Raw genomic sequence first — 15,295 nt, forward strand, 5'->3', positions numbered from 1 at the left:
CATTGTTAAGGGGTCGTCTTCATATTAAAACGAGCATCAACTTCAATTTTTTCAATGAGAACCCCCTTTTTTTATCACATATTTGTGATCAGCATTCATTTTTAACTCTGTATACAAAATTTTGTTTAATTTGAACCAGCCGTTACTTCAGAATTGAGTTCTGAAAAATTCCTCTCGTAATGTTAAAACGTATTTTGATATTTTTACTCATAACACAAAAACTAGATTAGGCACGGCAAAGATTGTTTTTTTATATCAAAATATGAATCGACCCAATAATAAAAACGCCCTTTACAACACCTAAAATGTAATTTTAGTTTTTTTTATGAATTATTTAAATATTTTTTGAAAAAAATATGATCTGAAACCATATTAAATTTTACCAGAAAAACAATCTAGAAGAGCTTTTATGCGGGAATCCAAAATTTGAGCTCAAAATATTCAGTAGTTTTTGCACTATGCTTAAAACTTCATTTTTTCTCACTTTAGGGGACCGTATACTTTTTTAAAACAGTAATTATGAAAGTTGGTTTCTTCGTAAAAAAAGAAAAAAAAAATGTTCTACAAAATAAGCAAACCAATTATAACGTGGTTTTTCTACATTACAGTTACGTCTATGAATTTTTTAAATGCATAAATTTATTCGCTGTCTCTGCAGAAAAACAACACAATATTGCAACTGTCAGTTTTTTGTGGATATCATTCAAACGTCAATGTGTAAATAATGCGAAACACTACTTCATTGTTTAATAAAAGAATAGTTTATAGAACTTTTTTAATTAAAAGCTACACTTAAAATACTTCTGTTTTTTTTTTTTTTTTTTTTTTTTTTTTTTTTTTTTTTTTTTTTTGCAATAGACAGTGTAGAATTAACGGATCTTCCCGGTAATAATTTGCTAAAAGGAAGAATTATTGCCTTGTCTAAATCGGGAAAAGCACTCGAAAAATAGCCGACGGTGTGAAGTTTCGCCTTTAACAGTATCCAGATGGGTCAATAGGTAATATTTGCTCTGAGATAAGTTTACTGGTTTTTAGGAATTATTATTATTTTTTTTTTAAAGTGTTTGAATAATTTTCAATGTGGTAGGAGAGGAAATTTTAGCAGCAGTAGAGGGCCGCGTGCTTTGAGCCTCATTCTGCACAAAAGTAGTAGTTGTAGCTAATTGTGAACTTTTTTTTTCTGACTTCGTCAAAAATGTAACAAAACATTAATTTGCGTGTTAGATTAAGTTGAGTTTTTGTCTATTCTTAATTACAATTTAAATACCTTTTTTTTTCTCTTTATTTTCTCTGTCATTGTCCGTGCATTTCACATTAAAACTATTCTCGCAAGACAAAGATAAAATTTCAATTTTTTTTTTTAATAACGTGGAAAAATATCGACCAAAAAAAAAAAAACAGTTGTAAAAAATTATTGTTTTCAACTACTAGATGCCTATCTTATTACATGCATGTTTTTCAGAATCCAATATCTGAATATTCGTCCCCACCTTTATGACACTGACACTCTATTTCAACTTTCTGGTCCTATTCCTTACGCAAACAACGGGCCACACGGACCAACTGCGAGGGCTGAATGCGGCCCGCGTCTCCACTGTGTTTGGTTGTCCCATTCGATGACTGCAGTGCGTCCTAATAATGAACACAACAGCCCTGCACCGAACATCTGGTTTAACCGAACAATGAAGCAGGCGTCATGTCATTGAAGCCAAGAGTGCCTAAAAACTGGTGGATGAAGAAAATTTATTTCACCAGTGAGATGCCGTAAACATACAGCAGATAAATTTACTTTATCTACCAGTTTATTCGCACTGTCAGCTTCAATGAGGTGACTTCTGCATCCCTCACGCTTAGATTCGATTCCAGTCTGCGAAATCCGTCGCAAGGACGAAAGTGTAGTCTCTGGATCGATTAAACTTATCTGTTCGGGTATGCTTTGTGTAATATTGTTCTAGGTGCGTCTGCCTATAACCTCACACTATAGGAAATGTTCGTTTGCAAGTATATAGTCCGCGAAACAAAATTAAATAATACTAAGCTTTGTTTGCATGGTGCTAAGTTACAAAATCAGAGAAATGACAAGAAGTCTGATTTCGATTCACCTTGGTTTAAGCTAAAATAACTTTTGTCTTTTTAAATTACGAGTTGGACCACCTCGAATTTCGTTGCTAGAAATAGCATTGGGAAATTACTTTCCTAAATTGCTTTTAAGAGCCATTACATGTTTTGCTAAAACCGCCAATTGTGTTATGATTTTTTAATATTACCACGCATTATGATCTTCCGCATCAAATTTGGATTTGAAACAAATTCTCTTTTTTTTTATTACAAAAAAGCCGCTAGAACAATTACCGTGTTTGTCCACTGTGTTAATTCATATAACCAAATTTTTACCAAATAAAGTTCGAGTATGAACAGTTTGCTCAATAACGGGTATTTATATTCTCCTGTTTCTGTTTTATTTTTCAGATTGATACTTCGTTCGTTTTATGTATATGGAGCAAATTTTCACGGAATAAATAAACCTTGCTTCGCTCGTGTCTCCAATCTATTTAATGCTGCGTCTTCCCACGTTGTGCGGTATATTTTTTATATTTTTGTGTGCGATGGCCTAAATTTTTGCCGATGTTCTGCGAAATTAAAAACGCGCAATTCCATTTTACATCAAAAGACTTTCTATTCATTCCAAAATAAACCTGTAACATAGGTGCAATACATTTATCAAACATATATGCACATCATGATTCTTGGTATAAGATTGGATATTTACATTTTTGTGAGGCTAATGTGTTGAATGATTATATAAGCAATACAATAGGTTCATATTAGAAAAGGCAAAAAGTTCCATTAATTTTAATTTGTCCTTATTCGATTTACTAAACAACGATCTATACGATGAACCAGTCAAACCCAGTCCGTCATTCTTAGGTTAATTCTGATAGACAAAAATCTGTAAATATTTTAACTTTTTTTTCAAAGAAAAAGTTTTTGATCGTAAATCGTTTTTTGGCGCAACATTATCGGCCCAAAAAGTATCGAATTACGGAAAAAAGAGAGAATTTCAAAAAATCATGAACTGAGCTGGATAATCTCGATCTTTTCTTTGTTTACATTCCGTTACTACATGATCCGTGACCTTGAAAGAAGCGTTTTCAATGTGGTGACGGTCCCTAAAACGTTTTTCGTTAATAACTCCTGTTCTACTGCACGGAATGCAGTGAAATTTCGTACCCTGGCTGTATTTTGCGGTCTAAACATAATTATGTAGCAAAAAATAGGGGTTCCTATTTGAAAATCAAGAGTAGGTGCTCGTTTTGCTTTGTATATGGTCCCTTATCAAAATTTTACCTATGTAGTTTTAAAGAAGACTTAAAACCAAGTCGGATGACACCTTTCTTTCCTTTCTAGCTTGAATAATGGCCGAATAATTAAAAGTGTTTCGTTTTTTTTTTCTATGACTGTACATATTTACTGCATACATTAGCTAGTTGGGGCGCTTTTCCATCTATCTTTTTTACTTCCTTTTACAAAAAAGGAAGTATTGTATTCGCGAAAAAATTTTCACTCGAAAATCAGCCTTAATTTCTATTTTGCTCACCCCCAAATGAATGTTGAGTTTATTTTTCAACCCGACCACACGTGGATATATGCCTAGGAGCGTACAGACACCCGAAAAATCCATTTTGACGATCCCTGAGTTAATTACAACGAGTTTTCTTGTGACGTCTGTATGTACGTATGTATGTGCGTATGTGTGTATGTATGTCGCATAACTCAAGAACGGAATGTCCTAGAAAGTTGAAATTTGGTTCTTAGATTCCTAGTGGGGTCTAGTTGTGCACCTTCTTCTTTGGTTGCATTCGGATGCTCCAAAGGGGGATCTTTCGCCTCTTTTTGGGGGGAAATCGTTGTTAATTTCAATGTAAACTCAAGTGGTGTTATAATTTGACGGACACTTGGCGATATATCACCAGTGTTTTGGTCAGCAAGTTTTGTCACCAACTTTGTGACAAATTTGGCGATTTTTCTGTTTTTTTTTTTTTTTTTTTTAAATCTGGTTTCAATTTAGCCACTGTTGGTGATATTTAGAGAGTAAACTATTGAATCACATTCAAACTGCCAATAATGAGAAAATGACATTAAATTGGAGGGGCAAATCTGCCAAGTTCCAATTCAAATCCACATCCCGAAAAGAGTTGGATCAGAGGCTGCTAGATTCCTAGACTACGAACACACACTGCTAAGGCCAAATTCAACCGGTTAAATTTTGTGTAGTGATAAGTATGGAAATCCTGGAGTGTAAGGTGGTTGCTTTATACAAGAAGATATTTTCACAATCACAGTAACACAAATGGCTTCATTACTTTGTTAGAGTGAAATTGGTGCCACCAGAAAGCTCAAGGAATTAATTCATAAATTGCCAAATCAAATTCTCTTTTCCCAAAACAACTTCTGTTAATTCCCTAACAATGGACCTTCCAGCGCAAAGCCTTATGATTTTTTGTGATTTTTTATTAGGCAATGAATTAAACCTACGAAATATAAATTTGATTTTGACTTCGAAAAGTCTTTCACTGCGTATCCACACACATCAGTCTTTACAAGTTACTACAAATGCCGTAGACCGGTATCAGCATTTCCTTGGAAATAGTATTTGCTTATACTTGAATGTGGTATTTACTAAATAAAAGTATTTTCATTTATAAAATACTTTTAACCAAAAATTCCAGCAGAATATCTCTACATAAAATCTGTGACTCATTTCATCATTTATGCAACAAATATGCTCCTCAGCTTAAATACTTTGTTCCAGTCGTCACTAAAATCATTCGGGCTGCTGTAGAATTTAAGAAACACATTTTCATTCTATTTCGTTTATGAATATACATGAAGCATAAATATGCTGAATAAATAATTCGGATCTTTTCAAATGCTTAAAACCGTTGGTATAATTTTCAGATTTGTGTTTCAAAGGATGATTATGTAAGAAAACATCTGATCCATTTAAAATGCATTTTGTACGTAAAAGAAATATATTCCCAATATATATTTTGCATTTATTGATTTCTTTCACCAGATTCATTATTTTTCATAAATTTCTGGTGCTTTTATCATCGACGAGAATATTTCAAGCTTGCCAAAATAATGAAATCAAAATTTTCGAAACAGCCTTCTTCTACTACTGATTTTGCTTAAAGTATATGTTAGGAGGAATATCAAACAGGATTGTAAAATGTAGATTGTACTTGTAATAGTACATTCTTATATAGATGAAATTTTTTGCATGAGTGCAAAATAATTTGTAAAATATTGTAATACATTTTTATTTTATGATTTCTATAAAAAATAACAGTTATTTAAAGGAAATCCATTGGAGTACAAAATATTAAATAGGAAAAAAAATATACGATAGTCTGGCATGTCAGCTAGACATAAGTTTTGATTTTGCTTATGGCAGTACCACTTAAACAATTTAGGCATGGTACAGAAAGGGATGAAAAGTCTCCAGTAACTACTAACATTAGCATACCAACTTTTAGCATGAAGCTTAGTTTTGCGTATTTTATCTGATACTAGCTGTGACAAAGCGGCGGTGTTCCTGCTGTAAGAGTTAAAAAAATAATATTAGTAACACTTTGAGCGTATGTAAATTTACCTTCTTACTCCAAAATAGAAAAAAAAAATGTGTTCTATTAACTAAAAAGTGCACACATAATTTTACCTAAGCTTGAAGCTTGCTCCAAGTAGAAAAAAAACAGTCATAATGACGTTAACAATCCTTCTAAGTTCCCTATTTCAAAGAAAAATTCATCTAAGTTAAGTAATGCTTAAAATTATTCTACACCACCGTAACTAATTTAAATAATATGATAATAACTTGTAACTATCCAATCCGAAAAAAGATCGCCTAAAATAATAACCAATAAAAGGAAAAGAAATCAATGAAAATAAAAATTATATTTACACATGCAAAAAACCAAACGATAATATTTAATTGGAGTGAATGAATTCCAATGGGCACGCAGCGAAAGATCAGAATCGAGTGAAAATCCCCTCTTTTCGTTTTTTTGCCGGGGTAGGGGGAGCAGTCGCTTTTGGGGGATGGGCTTGTTTATGTCATGCATTAGTGAAGGAAAAAAAATAATAATAAACATTGACTTGCTTATTTGGGATATAATGTAGGAGCACCAAGGCAGAAGATTAGTTAGAAACGCAAGAGATGGTTTTATTAGAACAATTTTATGCTTGCTATTATAGTGCTAAAACTGAGTCATGAGTCCAATTGCAAACTCTGAACTAAACATTGAAATTCGTTTAAAATCCTGTAATTAATGCTATCTGAAAAATGCAGCCACCTACTTGTGGTGGATCCTCGGTTATTAATGCAATAAAATAAATTTGCATTTCCAACAAAGAGATGAACAGCTCGCATTTATTTCGAAAAAAATATTACAGGACTATAAAAATAAAAATATTGTAATGTACAAAAAATGGTTAAAAAAATAGATTTTTCGTTAATTTTACGAAAATGTACGGTTTTTTCGGGAACTAAACACTGTAAAGGAATGTAGTTAATCATAAAGGCATGTTAAAATAGTGTTAAAGGAAACATGTAAATGGTATCAGAACAAGAATTTTAAACATTTGTATTTTTGTAAAAAAAATTTGGAATTTGACAATTTTTTTAACCTTTTTTCAAACTTTGAAGCTCGTTTCCCGGTAGGTAAACCATGATATATTTGAAAAATAATACCAAAATTGAATTTCGCGGGAGTAATTGCATATATATATATATATATATATATATATATATATATATATATATATATATATATATATATATATATATATATATATATATAACATACCCTATTGGCATCCCTGATTTAGAGCTGCATATAGCAAAGCATGGATTGACCATGATGGTAAAGAACCTTAAACGTGATATAAAACCAATACCTGCAGCTGCTTATGGAGAAATGAAGAAGTAAATTTCCGGACTGGCATTTTATTGTTGTAAACCTATTCCCTCTAAATTGTTTTTGCAGTTCTGGTTGTTTGATATTCCCCACTAAAAAGTCGCATGTTTTTCTAACCTTCATATAAGGACCACCCTAATGCACATATACATGACTGCCCAGAATAAGCGAAATCCGGTTAATTATGCTCTGCGTAAATGAAGATTTACTGTATTTATGAATATTTTACTATAACAAACACCTAATCCAATAAAATTATTTAAATTAAAACACATTTTTAGATTATGTTTCGCACTTGAAGAATATTTAGCTAACAGCTTAGTCCTTTGGAAAGTTTGTAGAACGCTTGGATGCTAGTACGGAACACCGTAAGCAATTCTTTATACAGATAATTCAGCATTTTGAAATAAACCCAATAGCAACGAAACTGCCAAGGGGAAATTATTGGAAATACATTCATCAAAATGTAATTTCATTAACCCGTTGCTTCGTTTGATTCACCCCCAAGGCATGGTAGTTTGCCAGCACCTGTTGTACTTGGGGAAAAAAACCCCTCCCCTGCGCAATTCCAATAACTATAAATCGTTTCTGAGATCCCCAGCAAAGCTGCCACTGATATCCGGAAAAGAAGTTTGAGTTATACTCACATGCAAACAGTTTGCGTGACTTGGGTGGTGCACACGTTCCAGCTCAAGCGTGGGAAGGATCACACGTTCTGATCTTCGTGTTTCGTGACGTAAGAACGAGGTTCATTCCTATTGGCAAGTATACATGTCTGTTATGTAATGTATAGCGAGTACCAACACTTCTCTCACACGATTTTGTTAGCTGGACTTAAAATTCACCAAGTGTTGGACAAATGAGAAAATCAAAGCTGAAAGTCTTTTCCTTATCATCTTACTATTAGAAGAAACTGACAGTGCACTGGCTTCATGTTTCTATTTATACAAATAAATTAAATAGAGATTTTGGACAATATGCAATGCCTAACAATTCTGGTTTTCTCGATTCAAACAAATTAACTTTTAGACATTTTACACTGTCTAAAGTTTTCAGTCAATAAAATACATTCTATAGAAATTATAGTAAAAATGCAATGTTAAAAGCTTAACTTTTTTTTTTCTTTTTTCTCATTTTGAATAATTAAAATTTTAGATGTCAGATGTCTAGTTTTTGGTTTAGAAACACAGGTTAAGAAAAATTTTACACTCTTTACAATATCTAATGTTTTTTATTTCATAAAAATGTGTTTAATAGATATTCTTGACATTATACAATATCTTAAATTTCTATGAAAAAGAAATATTTTCTATCGATATTTTTTTTTTTTTTGTAACAGTAAACGAATCGACCAGAACTTCGAAGGAGATGTTTTTTGTCACAGTTTGTTTTTAACTGATCGGAACTTTCTGGGCATTTGAAGGGAAGTTTTTAAAGCGAAATTCATTATAAGGTCTTATATGTTCTGGAAAATTTACTGCAACTTTCCATGAAAGCTGTCCTCAGTAACTGTATTTTTTTTCTTTTTTTAACATAGTAAAAACTTATTCATGGTCAGTTGGGAAAAATGAAAATATTTTTTTTTTTTTTTTTGGACGGATAGAACTTAGACGGATTTTCTTAATTGGATCCAAAACTATACTGGGTTTGAATTTTTTGATTTCGCAACCATTCGTCATCGAAGGAAATCTTGTTTACAATTATCAAAGTGCGTTTTCATTTTCTTCAGACGATAGGGGCGCAATGAGTCCCCACCTCATGAAGTTAATGTGGGCATTTAAAAACTTTAGATATTATGCAGCACGGATACTCTTTCTGTGTGTCGTAGGTAGCATGCGAGACACTAAGTCCCCAAAATGTGATGTAAGAACACCTAAAAAGTAAAATCATTTAAACAATTAAATTCTTCGCTAAACTCATATTCAATACAGACATAAGTTTAATTGACGTCAAAATTTATCCATCTAAAAAATTAGACGAAACGTAAACTCATTTCTATATTATCCAAGAGTGCAGTATTTATGAGGTAGATCGAAATTACTAAATTTAATATAAAAAAAAAAAATCGGAAGGTGACATTCAAGGTATAAATGTATTGAGTATCCTTCCACGGGGCAGGTAAAACTAGTGAACACCATTGACTTTGCATTTATATATTTGCAGGAGAGAAAAATATAAGATCACTGAACTACAAAGAACAACTTTCTCCAAATGTCATCTTCAAGCAATGATAATGACTGTTTGGATACAAATAGAACTCCCAGAATATCTTCTGTATATTGCTTAGTCATCATTCACCGATAGATAATTTTCAAAATCACCCCAAATGTAGTTGTACCCTTTTTTTTCATTTGCCCCAATTGGACATAATTATGTAAAAGTAAAATCAGCAACGTTTAAAACAGAACGTATTTGCGAAAAACATTTACACCTGTTTCGAGTTTCCAAGTTATTATTTTCCAATGCGAGAAGATGTAAGCTTATGGATGTACGGATACCCAAATAAAAAAAGCACTTTACATTCACAAGCTTACATCCTTTTGCATTGAATGAGAAGCTCGTCGTCGTGAGGGGCTAAATCTGACATGAGTTTCGAGGTAGGCTCGAAACTCATATCACACTTAGCATTAAGTTACCGCCCCTGAATCAGGGCTAAGGCACGTGCACTATACAACAACTTCAATTAGATGACATCTGCCTCCAAGGCGGTTTCTTACTAATCCTGACTGATGAGTTCTAATAAGAACGAAACTGCAGTCTCTGCTTGTGATAGCCGGGCGGTCTGGTATATAAGACTAGCCTAAGGATGTATTTTCTTGAATCTTACTTAGGATAGATAAAATTGACTTTTTTTGGCAAAAAATAAATCAATAAATAAATAATTTTGCAATTTTGAATTATTTTGCTAATGTTTAAGCTAAATTAAAAAGTACTTAATTAAATAATGGGAAATGCTTTAAAAGACCGCAAATAAATACAACATGTTGCTTTTTATTTTATTTATGATAACACATTTCAAAACATAAAAAAAAGAACATCTCAACAATAATTGAAGTTGAAAAATATTTTTTTCAGAAAATGAAACGCTAACACAATTTTTTGGTTACATTAAAACAAACATTTCAAAAATTAAGATAGATATTTTCACGTAGCGGCACCTATCTTCAAAGAATGATTTTTATTTAAAAAACATATTCTGAATTACTAGTTTTCTTTAACTTTCTAATTTAAACAAACAAGCAAAAACAATTTACTAATGAATCAAGAGAGAAAAAAAAGCTGAAAAAAAAAATCCGTTTAAATTAAAATTAGTCACAAAAGAACAATTTGTTCTTTTATTCAGTTCAGACGCATACTTCAAATCCCCCCCCCCCATGACAAAGATTAAAAACCAATTCTATTATCAAACGTAAAATTAATTGCGTTTGCATTTCCTTTTTTCTTCTTTTGAAACTAAAGTTTGGTAAAACGTACACTATTTTTAAATTCAAAAACCGACTTGCATTCAAATCGAAAGAAAAAATGAATGCTCAGTTGATTTATGCTAAATTACTTGAGATTAATTTTTCAAGAATGCGCTGATATTCTTTGTAACTAAATAAATCATGAGAGATATTTTCTGGAAATATATCGCTGATTAAATTATAATATCTTATGAGTTGGGAATCTTTTTAAAGTTTCCAGTCTTAAACAAACAATGATAAGATACTCAGGGCTAAAATTCTTTTGACAAAATATTTTTTTAATTAAGACGGACTTTTACATCGCTGAATGGTGATTTTAATTGAATAATTTTAAATTTATAAAGTCTTGTTTTAGTTTTAATTTCCTTCCTCGTAATTTATCTCACGTTGCTTTAACTATTTTTGAGATTATTAGTGTGTACTTAAGAATTTAAAATGTGTTTAAATTAAGTTTGAGAAAAAAAAAGAGTTTGTTTTAAAATTCATTACACGTAAAATATTACGAAATTGAATTTATTCCATTACTGTTTTAAATAGATACAGCTAATTTAACAAAATACTTTTATAAAGTAACCAAAAACACAAATTTGAAAAAAAAGGGGGGGGGGGAGTTTATTTTTATGCAGTCAATCTAGAATATAACAATTTGCAATTCTTTATAAATTTGGGAGGAGAAGTTTCGAATTCAAAACTAATAACACACAAAAATACTTCGTTAAAAAATTACATGAATTTAATACATTTTAATACATACACTTCTTAATGTTTAATGAGCGTTCTGAATTAAGTGCAGAGTAATGTCTGGCTGTTAGAAGATGGCACTTAGCGCAGCCTTGTTCCAGAAACGTCTATTTTCGCGAAGATGCGATATTCAGAGAAAAATTCAAGAACAGATAGGGGATTGGTGAAAGTGTGGTTGCAAAAAAGAGCCTTGTCGTTTTTACTTTTTCGCCAATTTAAATGCGCCTACTGCTGCAACAAAACATTTCAATTACTAATAATCAAATAACAAAATGTATTAGGAGTACGTTTTTCAAAAGCAACTCATTCTAAAAATCTTAAATATTAAGTATTACAACTATTTCGTTGTTCTTCAAAATAATAATAATAGTGCACTTCGAAACACTTCACTTAGTAAATAATAAATTTAAAGTTATTTTTTGCACTGAAGATTCGTACTACAAACTCTATTGAAAGAAATTAAATTTTAATAAAAATAACGTTGCAAACGGTAAATTTCGAATAGTTCGCCACACTTTCATTACTTTTCTGATAGTTAATTTGTTGACAGAGTGTCATATTTTTCTGCTAACTTTGACTGCTTAAACAGTTTTTCGTTCTGGTATAAAAGTATTGCCAAAATATATTAAAAAAAGAAAACTCTTAAATAATATAGGGTCTGGTGGGGTAAAGTGGTCATAAAAACGTAGCTTTTTAACTTTGGTGGATAATAAATGCAAAAAATTCTTTAAACACTTCAACTTTTTTTGTTGTTATTTTACATTGCATTATTAAAGAACACGGTACATTGAATTTTAGGAAGAAAAGTATTGATTTTAGTAGTTTTATAGAACTTTCTTTTTAATTTGTTTTTATGACCACTTTACCCCATGGGGTGGGGTAAAGTGGTCATAGCATGGGGTAAAGTGGTCATAGCATGGGGTAAAGTGGTCATAGTTAAAAATAGCTGCAAAACTGTTACAAATAACCCTATTATTTGTATATTTCGGTTATTTTTATAGTTATAAGTATATGTACGAGTATATGCGGGTATGCATGAGTATATACGTGTCGTGTAAACAAGAGTAAACATGTTCATATATGAATAAATACATGTATACATCAAAAACATGCATGCATGTGCCTACTCAAGTATATACGTGTATATACGAGTATATAAGCATGTATACGTGATTACCTACAGGAGTGTATACGTGTCTACATGAGTACATACGTGTCACATGTATATACGTGTTACGTATATGTACGTGTCATGTGTATATACGAGTATATACGCGTATAAACGAACATCATATGCGCGTATGCACTTGTATCTCGAGAAAATACGTGCATACTTGAATATATATGCGTATAGTAGACGTATATACGCATATATAAGTGTACATACGTACATATACGAGTATACACGAGTTAATTCGTGGATACATCCACTGCGTCTTTGTACGTGTCTACTCACGTACATATAATATGGAAGCACGAGTATATACGCACGTATACGTGTAAACACGATTATATACCTGTATAGACGTATATACGTACATTTACGTGTATACACCAGTATATGTATGTATTCACAGCTAAGTGGTGGGGTGTGTGCGGAAAAAAGTACATGTATGTATACACGAGATTATACGCTTATATACATGTCGGCCTACAGAGTGAATCTAAGCTCTTGGGCAAAAATCAAAGGGGTGTTAGAGGGGAGGATAAGAAGCAAAGAATCATAAGGAAGTTATAATCACTGACGCGCTACATGCACACGAAGCCAGAAACTGATGGATGCAAAGCAGGGCACAAATTTGGTGCACAAAGATGATTTCACCTAACATTTTAGTTTTTAAGAAATATTTAGAGCAGTTATTGAAAGTTACGGTCTGTAGTAGCTTTAATACACTTATTGCAACAAAGGCGCAGCGGCTGATGAACGTTTTTCAAAAGTCTCGTTATTGCAACAGAGAGAGATCTGTGAATGCGACGCATGTATTATAGCTGAAGGCCGCAAAGTTCATCAATCGCTTTAAAACTTTCTTAAGTCCTAAAATGTTGTGTAAAATTGTATTTGTGTTATATATATATATATATATATATATATATATATATATATATATATATATATATATATATATATATATATGTGTATATGTGTGACTTTTTTTGCATCCATCAATTTCTCATTTTGCGTGCATGTAGCGCGTCAGCATTGTGTTTGTGACCATATTTCCTTATTGATTCTTGCTTTTTATTCTCTCCTCTAACACCTTTTAATAATTTGCTCAAGAATATAAACTCGCCCTGTATACCTATATATCACATGCTTGTATGTATGTGTCTACTCGAGTACGTATGCGTATATGCGTGTCTACCTGAGTATATAAGTGTTCTTATATGTACGAGTATAAGCGAGCATATACGTGTATAGTAGAATGTATAGCTGTATGGATAAAAAATACTTGCAGATACCCAAATACGTATTTATTGCCGCATTTATGTGAATACGTCTATGTACATGTCTACACGAGTATATATGCGTATATATATACGCATATACTCGTATATTTAACCCCGTTTACTGTAAAAAAAATACATGTTAAGTAAAATTAATATTTAATATGTATCTGCCTTGTACCTAAAGATTAAGTGACATTAGAAGAACAATATTCGTTAAGCCTAATATTATGACCACTTTACCCCATCTTACTTAAATTGTTCTAAAAAATTATCTAAAATAGATTCAGCTAACTGCTAATGAGTAAGAGTTCTTGAGACATGTAGGAAGCTTCCTGTATAGTCAATCTGTTCCAAATTCTAACAAACAAAATTTCCCAAGAATGTTAAAATAGGTGTTTAGATTTTAAAATTTTTCATGTTCACGCAAAGTATTTTTTTTTACCAAATTAAATTTTGCCAGTTGTAAAATTTCGTATTCAAAATGTAGTTTCTAACTGCCTTACTCTAAAGTAAAATTTTTACATTCATTTGAACATTTATTTCCAAGCTATAGCCATTTATTTGACGTATGACCACTTTACCCCATTGACCACTTTCCCCCACCAGACCCTAAGCGTTGTTTATTTTTAGAATATAATATTTTTCTAATGATCTAATATGAGGGGCACGTCCTTTCGTCTTTCTGTACCATGTGAACGAATGGGCTTGCTTCAAAACTTACTGACAGATGCCACACTTCCGCGGTGGGACTAGATTGGACATGAACGCCTCCCCGCCCTGAGTTACACCTCAGTTAGAAACCCGCATCATTTATTGAAGCCTTTTCAAATCAGTCAGGAGGTGCATTCAACGGTCCGTTAGTCTGACCGATTTTTAACACAACGGATGAGCATAGCCGATACTGTTAAGAAAGACATATTTCTGAGTAGTGATATACAGTGAAACCTGTGTAAGTTGATCACTTGCGGTGCAGTACTTCGGTGTTCAACTTAGACAGGTGGTCAGCTTATAAAGGATTGTAATGATTTTTTAAATTTTTTTGTCGTTTCTTGTATCGTGTAATCATTCTTTGACTAAAGCACACTTGCTCTTTTCTGTTCAACTCACTTTTATTATTCAACATTACTTTGAAACAATAATTAAAAATGTTATTCAAATATTTTTGTTATTTTTTCCTCGTTTTTTGCCATATTAGGCACTGTAGTTTAAGAAATTCCATATGTGTCAGCTAATTTTCTCTGGCTTTCTTCCTTTTTAATTAATTTTAATATTTCATACTTTTTATAAATCTCAAGTTCAACTAACATCCCTTTTGAAGCCATTTTATGAAAAATTTATAACACAAAGAGCAACAAGCTGGGCTCTCCTAGTTCATAAAGATAGTTGAAAATGAATATGTCGTATCTCTTAATCCCTTGCACCAGAAATAAGTAACTGTACTCTTCAGCACATTTATTTTTACTCTTTTGCCTCAAAATATTTGCAACTGCAAAGACAGACTTTGCTTTTCTACTGACAACTGCTTTCATTGGACAGAGGATACAAAAGGCTATCTTAAATAGTAGGACTCGACCGATGCGTCGGCGCCGATGGTTCAACAATTTAGCCATCGGCATCGGCGGCCGATGCTAACTTGCAGGAAACATCGGCCCATCGGCCTTA

This window comes from Uloborus diversus, chromosome 3 (genome assembly GCF_026930045.1).
Source record: "Uloborus diversus isolate 005 chromosome 3, Udiv.v.3.1, whole genome shotgun sequence".
NCBI lineage: Eukaryota > Metazoa > Arthropoda > Arachnida > Araneae > Uloboridae > Uloborus > Uloborus diversus.